At 38.8% G+C, this 12039-nt stretch overlaps 1 protein-coding gene across 1 annotated transcript in view; it reads right to left on the reverse strand.

Moving 5' to 3' along the window:
• Positions 1 to 12039, reverse strand: part of WWC2 (WW and C2 domain containing 2) — a 105505-nt gene that overhangs the window by 86067 nt on the left and 7399 nt on the right. The gene's annotated exons all lie outside the window — the stretch shown is intronic.

The raw sequence follows: 12039 nt of genomic DNA on the forward strand, positions 1-12039 counted from the left end.
ACTACAATACTGTCTCAAATACTGAGCAGAGGCACTTTCATAGAAAAACAACACCTAAGCATAAACAATTGATTAAACACTAATCTCTCATGCTGTATATACCTTTTGTACTGGAAGAGACAAGTTGCCATATAAGCAACATTTCAATAAATTCAGCTGACTAGAAAGCTGCAGTTTCACAGACTTCTGGAATTTCTTAGACACAGTATTTTTAAATGATTACTTCATAAAAATCACTTTAAGTATTTTGTTAGATGTAAAGTTTTTATACAGTTTGAGTAATGAAAAACCTCAACATTAGCTCACACAGTGGAAATACGCAGTCACTCCTTGCCAAGATAAGCATTACATCTCCATTTGCCATTTATTATTCTTTTAAACTGAATAGAGAAGATTGCTCTTAAGAGATAGTCCAGATACAAATCTCTGCTATCCAATTACTTATGTAATCTCTTTAAACTTCTCAATGGAAGTCTCTTACTATCTCTCATAAATCAATCTACATCAGATGCTTTTGTGAAAAATCTTTAACATAAATATTAATACTTTGAGATACTATTTTTCCTCCATGATATCCTTAGGTTCCTTTGGGAAATTACTTCATGTATCATTCAAGCTTTTAAAATAAAACATATCTACTTGGAGGCTAGGCTTCTGACTCTCATCCTATAAACATCAGTCATCTAAAACAATTTCTGAAGCATTGAAAAGCTTAAAAGTAGGTGCACTGTAATTAACTAGGAGTCAAACTTCTAATCTGTTGAAAATGCCATCAGGTGCCTGCATACATTTCAATGTTCTGCATATATTAAGTCAAGCAATGAAAACAAATGAAAATGAACATTCAGTCAGAACATGTACGAACATAGAGTTTGACCTAACAAGAGGACAGATTTCCAAGCTCATGACAGTCCATGCAATTCCTTTTTAGCTTATCTGCAGGCACTCGGCGTGGCTAAAGTTCTATTTTAGAAAGTATGTGAAAAGGTTAGGGGAGAAAGAGAGGATCGTGATTATTCACAGTCCAGCAAAAAATCTGTTTTCTGCATTTTAGACTCTGGGGATTCCATAGTAAATTTAAGAGAAGAAGCTGGAATTTCCTGATCTGGCAGATACAACCTAGGGTGGGGGAAGGATAATTCTCAAAAGAGCTTTCAAATGTGGGCTTGGAATTTTGCCGGACAGAACAATGATTGATTTAAATCATCCATAAAAAGAGAGATTTGATCTTCTGTCAAGTCTTTGAAATGGTAGAACTTAGTAGGAATCATCAGCACTGCGTGCTTGCTTAATGAAAAATCCATTCTTTTACATTTAGTTCTAAACACTTTTAATACACTTTGTGGGCTGTTCATTTCATGCTTTCAGTTGTCAGTATACCAAGCATCTCTTTTTGTGCCATGTGATGAATAACTGAACTTTTATAGGCAAAGACAGTAAGAAAGGTAGGGTTTTGCAATAAAATAAAGAACTTGCATTCCTTCCTAAAGGTGATCTGCATTGCTCTTTGCAGACTTTTTCAGTATATGGTAATTTTATCCCCTCACAACACAAATCCTGTGTTTCATCAGTTTTTACACTGAACAAGTAGTGGAAAAACACTGCTCTTTGTTGGAACTCCAGGTGAAAGGGTTCAAGTTATGTCTTTTTTGCTGACTTCGCTGCTTCATGCCAAAGACACAAAAAGCATTTCATTTTGCCCATCGCATTTTCTCTCCTTCACCTTACTGCTTTCTCTGTGTTAAAGTCAATGTATTTCTATTGCCTGTATTTACAATAAACAGATTGTAACAAGGTCTCTGGTTCGGTTTACATAAACTTACATAAGCAGCAGTATCACTTAAAGAAACAGAGAGATCCACCGAATGGTACTTGAGCAGTCTCTGGGTACCAGTGGAGCAAGTGTCTTGCTCATTTCTTAACATTACAGTATTTCAACCATTATTAGCATTTCTGCATCAACACGTACAAGATATTCTGTCTACAAGTGATTTCTGCCTTCAAGAATCTAATCATAACAGCAGACATCTCATATTTGGAAACCTAATAACCACAAAAAAAAAACCCCAAAAAAACCCCAACCCCGAACACCACCACGTTTAGGTTTTCATAATGACATCTGGCCTAATTTGACGAGAACCTCCAGAAGAAATGCATGGCCTTGAGCAACAGAGACAGATAGAGTTTGCAAAGTAACTAACAGTGTTGCCTTCTTGTTTTTCCATGCCTGGATTGTTCTTCCTGTTGTCCCTCCAAAGCCAGCTGCTGGGAGAAACGCAAGGAAGCAGCAGTGCTTGGTGACCCTCGCTGGCAGCCAAGGAATTAGTCTGGTTGATGGAGCATGGCAATCCACTGTGCCAGCTGAAAAAAAGCAGGCTAGAGCATTTTTTGATCCTTTCACTGGACTTTGGGAAGACAAAATCTCTTCCTTTCACAAACCTGACTAGGAAGCTTAATTGATGTCCAACAGACCTTTACTGTACTGACACTCACTATGCTTAGGCTATAACCAAAGTCCTTCATGGGTGGCCCGAGTACTTGTGAATGGGCTGTAACTGAGAGTGTGCTGCAGTATGGATAACCGTTTCAGACAGTAGGGACACAGGCAAAACAATCCACGCGGTGTGACGGTCCTGTGATACTTAGGATGATAGAATTGCCTAGGTTAGAAGGGACCTTTCAGTCATCTAGCCCAGCCATCAACCTAACACTGCCAAAAACCATCACTAAACCATCTCACTAAGCACTGTGTCTAACCGTCTTTCAAATACCTCCAGGAGGTACTTGCACTAGATTAAGTCTGTCGGTAGAGCAAAGCGGGACAGAGTACAGCTTGCAGAGCATGATTTGCAGTCACTAGGTGCAGAACGAGGTAGAGAAGGGCCAGAGAAATCCCTCAGCTGAGGTATAGGGGATGTCTGCAGCCTGCACAGACAATACAAGGACTGAAGCACTCCAACCCCGATGTGTTTGTTTCCTTCTGTCTTCCTTCCTCCAGCCGCTATATGCCTCAGAAAAAAAGAAAGCAGAAGGGGGAAAGCAATTTTGAAGGGCACAGGTAGCCCAAAACGCAGCTGGGCCTTCTGAACTCAGTTTTTGGGGATCTGCAAAGGAAGGCCTGGCTAAGCATGTCTTTGTGGCCCAATAAGCAGAACTAACACAAACTGTACAGAGCAAATCATGCTCCTCCTGCCAGTCCTTAACAATCCTGGTTGTGTTGTTGTTAACAAGTTGTGGACTTCAGGGCACTGAAAAATGTTGCCTTCTCCTGCTGCCATCACCCTTACCTACCTTTTATTTATTCCATACTATTCATACAGATGGAACAGGCTAATAGTCGCTCTTTCCATCACACTCCTATCTTCTGTTTATTCACTCGAGCTATTTTCTGAAGGAAAAGGGAAAAGATCAAATACTAGGAACAGAGGGCACACAGGACACGGCAACTGAATCTGGGAACTGCTGTTGATAAAAATCTGAGAGGAATTTATGGAGATTACGTATAGTCTTTGATTGGTTAAATATTTCTAGTGATAGGCACACCTCTCAGTGCTATCTAGAGGACAATTACATTTCACAGGAATTCTACAGCATTGTTTCATTTTATTCATTTGTCTGCTTTTTGCCCCCTGAGAAAATTTGCAAAGTGTTGCATTTTCAAAACCGAAATGCAGATTTTCCTGTTGTCTGGGGTTACAGTGTTCAGGAAAACAGGCCTGGGATGTTCAGGTGCCTCTTCATCCCATTCAGTCCAGTAAGATGGCTTTTCAATAGCACCAAGTCATTCTGAGCCAGGAAAGGGACTGGAATCTGATTCTTTCACATTCCAGACCAGTACCCTGACTAACAAGCAGTAAAATCTTCCCAATCGTTTACACTCCCAGAAGGGCCTCTGACAAAATTTTTTCATCAGAACAGAAGAACGGAACATTTTATACAGACTTATCAACACCGCATTTTCTGAAAAAACTCTTTATTCAAAATGTTTCAACCAACTTCAACTGTCGACTTTGTCTTATGACATTCATTTTCTTTTTTTTTTTTCCTTCTGCCTGTCTTGTTAGTGACAGTCCAACGAAACGTCCATCTGTGGAAAAACATGTAATACACTACTGCCATATTGATATTTTTCAATAAAGTATTAAAGCAATATTGCTTTTGTACACCACTGTTATGGATGTCACTTGGGAGTTTTCCCTGTGACAAATGCATCTCTTATAAATCAGTTTCCAGTCCGTCAGCAACTATTAGTACAATAATTATTCATTACATTATCTACAGCTTCCAGTGGAAGAATAATGCAAAAAAGACTGGCATCTTTATAATTTTTAGAAGAAGTATCTCTGTATATCTTCACTTGAAATGCCACACTTTTTTTAAACAAGAAAAAAAATTAAAGATAAAATTACCATTCTTCCTAAAATTGCAAGAATCTAAGAAACAAAACAATCCATGCAGTACAAAGAAGATTAGAAAATGCTAGGATCATCAAGAACCCCATGTAATTTAAAGGCAACTTCAAGATAGCCCCCAATCAAACCAAATATGCAGCCAGCAGGCCAATTCTTTCAAGTATTCATCCACAGGTAGTAATTTAAAAAACAATCACAGTGGTGAATAAAAGCTGTTATGATCTATGAAGTACAGCAAGGTGCCATTCAGGAGAGTTGTTTTCAATCATCCATCTCTGAAAGTGCCTCCTGGAACAAACTTTAAAATGTTGTCCCTTCCAAAGTCATATTTGAAGGAATAGGGAAAAAAAAAAATCTTAACTAGATGCTTCTAGCACATTTAGTGGTAGTAACTTTAATATTACCCTGCAAACAATGTAGTCCACACACATCTTTAATAAACCAATCACTCGATGTAATATACATTTTCCCCATCAAATTCTAAAATTCAAATTGTTAGAAGTACATGCTAACTCCTGAGTGTTGAGGATCTATATCGATACCCCATAGAGCAGAGCTGGTCTTCAAAGTGAGAAAGAAATTTACTTTCTATACTTTTGCTTGTAGGATTGATAGCTAGAGCAAAATGTCGTTTTACAGACACTACTAAAGTGAAGAGTGGTTGAGTTACTGCCATTATACTGCAAAACACCACTAGTGACCTCCCACTACACTCATAATTCCCATTCCAATATAGCACATTTTAGTCTCTTTGTCCTGCAGCTACTTGGTCATTATCTAATTTTTCCATTAAAGGCACCGGTGTTCTGGATTAAGGACTTCATGCCGAAGTACGGTAATAAGTGCTTTCCTTGAATTTAAACATCAACACGTTACTTCTCTGAAACTAGTCTTTTTTCCAAAATATGATATTTAGTTAATTTGATGACCTAACCCTCATAAAGCCACATTTACCGACATATGCCTGGTAAATAATGAAGGAAATGCCAGTTATAAAATCCTGAAATATTTGCTTTCAGTAACAGCAGGCCAGACTTCCTCAGAAAACTTTTTCCCCATGTATATATATATATATATATATATAAATAAAAGAAAAAAAAAAGGTAAACACAGAATAATGTAAGTGGGAAGGAATGTCTGGAGGTCACCTGGTTCAACATCCTGCCTGCATTGGGCAACTCTGAAATCAGACCAGTTGCTCCAAGTCATGCCCACAACCACTCAGGACAACCTGTTCTAGTGTTTGCCCACAAATCCCAGTCTACACTGCCATTTTTTTCATGATTCAGTAAATCACTGCAATTCCATTTGCAAATATTTTTAAAGCTCTTCTGGGACAGATGATATATTGGCCCATCAGTTTCAACATAATGAACAGTATAAATTCTACCTCCATGTTAAAACACTGTGGTTTCTATTAAATAAAACCTAATTTTCATCAGTTGCCTGTTGTTACTTTCACATACTTCAACATCTGTATGGAAGATGAAAGTCAGTATTCGTTTGGTTCACTTTCTGTACCTAATTTATCCTTAGTTTCCACACCATCCAAGGATTGTGCTTTCACAAGAGGAAGTCTTCAGTACCAAACCTAGTTTAAAAAAGATGATCCAACTTTTCAAAAAAAAAAAAAAAAAAGGGGGGGGGGATAAATTCACTTTTCACTGATGCAGTAGTACTATAAGCTTTTGTTGTGATGTGACCTTTAATGGGATGTTTTTTTCCATCTTTACTCTTGCTGCTTTTAAGCCTTTCTACTCTCGTTCACAGCAAAGTTGCACAAATAGCTGTGCAGTACAACAGAAGGGAGTGGTGTCAAACAAAAACAAAAGGTAGAAAGGGAAATATCTTCAGCCTTTACTAGCACAACATTTTCTTCATGAAATCTAAACTTCAGTGTCTGCTAGTCTCATTTGTCTCTTTCATTAATTCATCTGAGCCATCAGACCACACAAACTGTCAAGTATCAGACGAATACTGCCCCAATCATATTATATCATGAACCATTTTATTCTCCGAAAGAAATTTAAAGATGTTTTCACATGAAAATCAAATATACCTCAACCAGATAAGCAGAACTGAAATACAGTAATACACTAATTTTTTTTCCCCCCTGAAACAGAACAGTAAACATGGATTTTGCAAAATACTGGGTTTGTTGTTTATTTTTAATTAATTAAAAAGAAGCAGACTGTTAAGTATCATAGAGATTCTCTGCACACTCTCCTCTCTTCCAACTTAATATCTGATTTCCATTATGCAGTACATTCTTACAATATTTCTACAGTAGATCCAAAGGTCTCAACACTACAGATAAAAAACCTGTCCCCAAAATTGCCTTGATGAATTTGTCCACAACAGCAGGAAGTTTATTTACTCTCTCTTGATTAGCTCAGAATTCTGTGACTTCAACGTAAATGATCTTGAAAAGAGAACAGATTGCCCAGTATAGGAATAGGCAGTTTCAAAAATTTGCCATCCCAATATTCCTTTTTACCTTCAGCATCAAACAGTGCAGGGTGATGGGACAGCAAAAGAAGATATCCCAAGCAGAAAAAGGTAGCATTCTTGGCTACTTCTCAACTGGGAAAGGTGGGGCTTGGGAGTGTTTCCGATCTCCTGACATGCCAGACACTTTGTAATGAAATTTGATTAAGTACCAGTCCCATCTCTCAACGCCGGCTTCTGGACCAGCTGGGCCAAAGACACCTACAACCTGTTCTGGTCAGGACTACAGTTCAGGTGGCTGTGGGAGTAGGTTTCCAGGGTATGACCTGAAACACATACTTCTCTTTAGACATCAAGATCTTCTGTTTAGATCTTAAGTCAGGATCAAACCTCGTCTCGCCATTAGAAGCCACCGTAGGAAGGAGAAACTGCAGAAAATATTAGTATAAAATCTCTCTTTCCCTCTAACTCTCTCATCAAGAGTATAAAACCAGCTAGTTCAACTTTTGCTAGACATCAGAGTATTCCCATGACATGAAAGGTGGAAGAAGAGAGCCAAAGAAAGAAGTTTATAAACATTCTGCAGTGGGACACTTCCAATCAGAGCTTGTAATCTAGCACAAAGAACACATCTACAGGAAAAAATTGATCAGGTTTCACAAAGTTCCTCTGCTTACAGTATAGTTTCCTTTTAATAAAGCATCTACATAGACTTCCTGTGGAGAGATGAATTACATGTATTGGCCTAAAAGGCTGAGAAGAAGTAATGTCTTCCTTTAAGCTTACTGTCCTTCCAATTTTTTGCAAGTATCCAATTATCTTATGTTTAAAGTTAAGCACTAAGTCCTTGTATAGTTTTTCATGTAATAAAAATAGCCCCATCAGGACATCACCATCATCAAGGCTACATGAAACCTTACATGATATTTACTGTGTTCATCAACACAACATCAGCTTTAAGTATCACTGCATGTCTTAAACGGATGGGTACTATTCACACCTGAAGAAAAAGAGCATTCAGATAAAGTTTTAATACTGGCCATTTTAAAAATCTTTTCAAATGAAGTATTACAAAATAGCTATTAAATGAGAGCTTATTCCCAAAACATCTATTAGAAACCTACTACCTCAATAAGCAATGACAGTCCTGCCACAAGGAGGGTTCTCTGATAAGTACTGTCACCCCTGAACATCAGACACTTGCAGTGAAGGTCTTTCACAAGAACTTCAGGCAGCTGGCTGAAGCTGCTTAACTGTCTTGTACACCTGCCAAGTCAAGAATAAAATTAAAAATGAAGTGTTGATTATGGGAACACTAGGCATGACATGTCATTAGGCATGACAACTATGACCAGAAAGAAGATATCTTACAACTTTTCAAAAAACCTGACTGGCAAAAAAAGGACATGGAATATCAAGTATAGGAAGTTCTAAAGATTTTTAAGACAAACCCTTTAACTATTCTACATTTGTCCTCAAAGCTTATTTTCTTGCCAAAATCTTGCGTGGAAAAATAAAGTTTTGATGGCTTTCATGTATTCTGAGCAAATGGGTCAGCCAGGTTCTGAATGCAAATCAGCAACGTGCCACAGCACTGAAGTCCATGGCTCATTTTAGATCACTGTGAGCCACGCTAGCAAGCGAGGCAGAACAACCACCAGACAAACAAACAAGAACTTAAGCAAGAACCAAAAAGCCTAATCCATATCACCATAATAATTTGTTTTAATATAAGCAATTCACCTTTTAGACCACAGTATCATTAATTTAGCCAACACAGCAGTGTAACCGATTAACAACTCCTTAGCAAACCTCAAACTTTAGTTCACTAAAGTCTTTCTCTAAAAGAGTATATATTTAAAAAGACAGCCTAGGGATTATAAACAACAAAAGAAAAACCAGAAAAGAACACACAAAAGTCAGCAGCTTGAACAAATCATCTGTTTACTGATTAATTTCCTATGTATTAAGCCTGCCTTACTGCAGTAGTAAACCACTGGCCACGCTGGCCTGACTAAAAGGCTTTCAGTGTTTGTGTGCTTTGCTGCATCCCATAATTTCTCTAGTCATTTGAACACTATTTCAGGAATGTCCTGTAGAGGTCTCAGATGATTATTCACATCCATAGCATTGTCCTGTTCACCAGAATGATTGTAAATGTGTTAACAGTTCATTTCAAACATTGCAATACTCACACAATGACAGAAAGAGGGCTTTCCTCCTTGTCAGATCGCTGTCTTGAATTGCATCCTCTTATGTACAGTCATTTACTATCCAATGCTTCAGCAAAATATATTTTAAAATATTTAATACTTGCATTCCAAATGATCCTTCTTCATGCTGTAACCCACTAAAGCACTACCTCAGTCTGCCACTTGTGCGCAAAACAAAGCTGGCAACTGCAAAAGAATGTGGGAAATATGAAGAACTTTGGCAAAACTCACACTGTCCAAGAACATTAAGATGTGGAAACACAGAAGAAGAGACCTCGATTTGTGGGACTTCTGTACAGGTCTACATTCCAATCCAGTAAATTAAAGGATAAAGTAAATGATTATTTACTTCAGAAGGGTGACATTCAAGTCAGACCCTCAGAGATCACATCATCTGAGCAGTATCCTGTTTTCTCTGTTTCACTCCAACTCTATGGACATTCCAATTCCAGTTTTGGCAGTTTGTCACTGTTCACTCTGGAATTTAGTACTGAATAGTTTTGGGCCTTAAACTCGTATCATAGCTTCTTTTGCAAATCTCTCAGAGAAGCCCGCAGCACTCCAAACTAGAATCGTTCACCACTGTACAACTCCATCCAAACTAAAAAGTGGGGGGTAAGTGAAAGTCTTCGCACTAAAAGTCCCAAGCAACAAAAAATCAAAATACCATTTAGGTCAGATCCTTAGACAATAAAACTGTCCGTTACTGGTAATGTGATTAAAATCAGTGCAATGCCTCAGAAAAAAATACAATCATACCTAATATTTGCAAGGTCATACTTGAAAATTTATCACAAATTGCTGGACAAGACGACATAATGTGTTAAGACAACACTGACAGAACGAGCTGAAAAGGACCTGAATTTTCTTTTTGGTACTACGTGAATACACCAAGTACACATTGTATAGGTCTTGGGAACATGGGGTCAGATTTGGATGGACAGTGGGCTTAGGTACACCTGGGAATACATCCCCAAGAGTAAACAAAAAGCATAATTAAGTCCCATATAGCTGTAAAATACGCTTACCTGGACAAGACTACAGTTTAGGACTCAAAAGTACTTTAAAAAGAAACAATAGATGTGTAAAGTATTGTTCCTTCACTAACAAGACCAGAAAGTTGCTAATACAAAGAGAGTGACCTAATAGGATTTCGTTAAAAATACAGATTCTTCTAGATCTTTTCCTCTATACCAAAAGTTAGAAAAAAAAAAAGTACTTCTAGACACTGAAAGCCTGATTATCAGAACAAACAGCATATTATGGAAAGCATCCCGGTATGGTTGTTTCTTTTTATTTTTCAAATAAAGATTGAAGTTTGATTTAATGAATTGAGAAAAATAGCACAGACATACAAAAGCAGGCCCAACATACAGTATTGTATAGCACGCAGCAAGAGTACGCAGAAATTCGAGTTTGCTATCCCAAGACAATAGGTCTTTACATACCCAAACAATTACTTTGAATACAATATGCATTCAGAGTTGATGAGATAAAGTTGCCTTTCTTCAAGTACAAACAGTATCCAAGTTCAAAGGATAGCATCTGATCTTGTTCTATGAGATGCAAATGATTGTTTCAGTTGACAGAATACATTCATACCACTGACAGACTGCCTCTAGCCCAGAATTCCTAACCAACAAAAAAATGCCAAGAGCAAATTAGCCTTAAAAAAGTACACTTAAAGAAGGGGGGGGGGGGGGGGGCAATCCCTCCCCCAGTAAGCCCTTTCATTACCTTTTGAAAAACAGGAGCCAGCAATTGACTTCATCAGGTAGGAACTTCACCATCACTAATGGTTTTGCACAGAAAAAGTCACTGGAAAGAGCAATAGTATTCAGGAACACTCAAAATGTGCTATTTAAAAACACCCAAAACCTACACCCACAAAGCAAAGCCCTACAAAATACTCAGAGCAACACAAAAGGAAAACGATAACTACTGTGTCACTCCCCTTTTCAGCCACCAGCTGGTCCTTGCAAATGAAGGACAAATCAGTTTGTCCATACAGATGACTCCCTCAAATACATGAAGACAACAGGCTCCAGTTTGCTTGACACAATAAAACATTCAAAGTCTTCAATTACACTGTCATTCTGGTGAGATACTTTGCAGCAGAGTCTAAAACACACCTTATGAAAAATCAGGGGGAAAAAAATGCACCAAAGTCAAAGAATTTCTGATGTACTTTCATACACAGTAGAAATTACCTATTCATACCTAATTGCAGAAAAGGACTTGGGGGTACTGGTGGATGAAAATCTGGACATGAGCCAACAGTGTGCGTTTGCAGCCCAGAAGGCCAGTTGCATCCCAGGCTGCATCAAAAGAACCGTGGCCAGCAGATCCAGAGAGGTGATTCTCCCCCTCTACTCTGCTCTCCTGAGACCCTACCTGGAGTACTGTGTCCAGCTCAGGAGCCCTCAGCACAAGAAGGACAGGGACCAGTTGGAGGGGGTCCAGAGGAGGGCCACGAAGATGACCAGAGGGCTGGAGCACCTCTCCTATGAACACAGGCTGAGAGAGTTGGGGTTGTTCAGCCTGGAGAAGAGAAGGCTCCAGGAAGACCTTATAGCAGCCTTCCAGTACCTAAAGGGGGCCTATAAGAAAGCCAGGGAGGGGCTGTTTGCAAGGGCATGTAGCGATAGGATGAGGGGCAATGGTTTAAAGTAGAGCAGGGCAGGTTTAGATCAGACATTAGGAAGAAGTTCTTTACACTGAGGGTGGTGAGACACTAGCCCAGGTTGCCCAGAGAGGGGGTGGAGGCCCCATCCCTGGAGACATTCAAGGCCAGGCTGGATGAGGCTCTGAGCAACCTGATCTAGTTAAAGATGTCCCTGCTTAATGCAGGGGGGTTGGACTAGGTGACCTTTAAAGGTCCCTTCCAACCCAACACATTCTATGACATTCTATGATATTGCCAACAGCAGCACATTCACAGAAAACGGGATCTAATTCTGCAACCA

This window comes from Chroicocephalus ridibundus, chromosome 5, assembly GCF_963924245.1.
Source record: "Chroicocephalus ridibundus chromosome 5, bChrRid1.1, whole genome shotgun sequence".
In the NCBI taxonomy this organism is placed as follows: domain Eukaryota; kingdom Metazoa; phylum Chordata; class Aves; order Charadriiformes; family Laridae; genus Chroicocephalus; species Chroicocephalus ridibundus.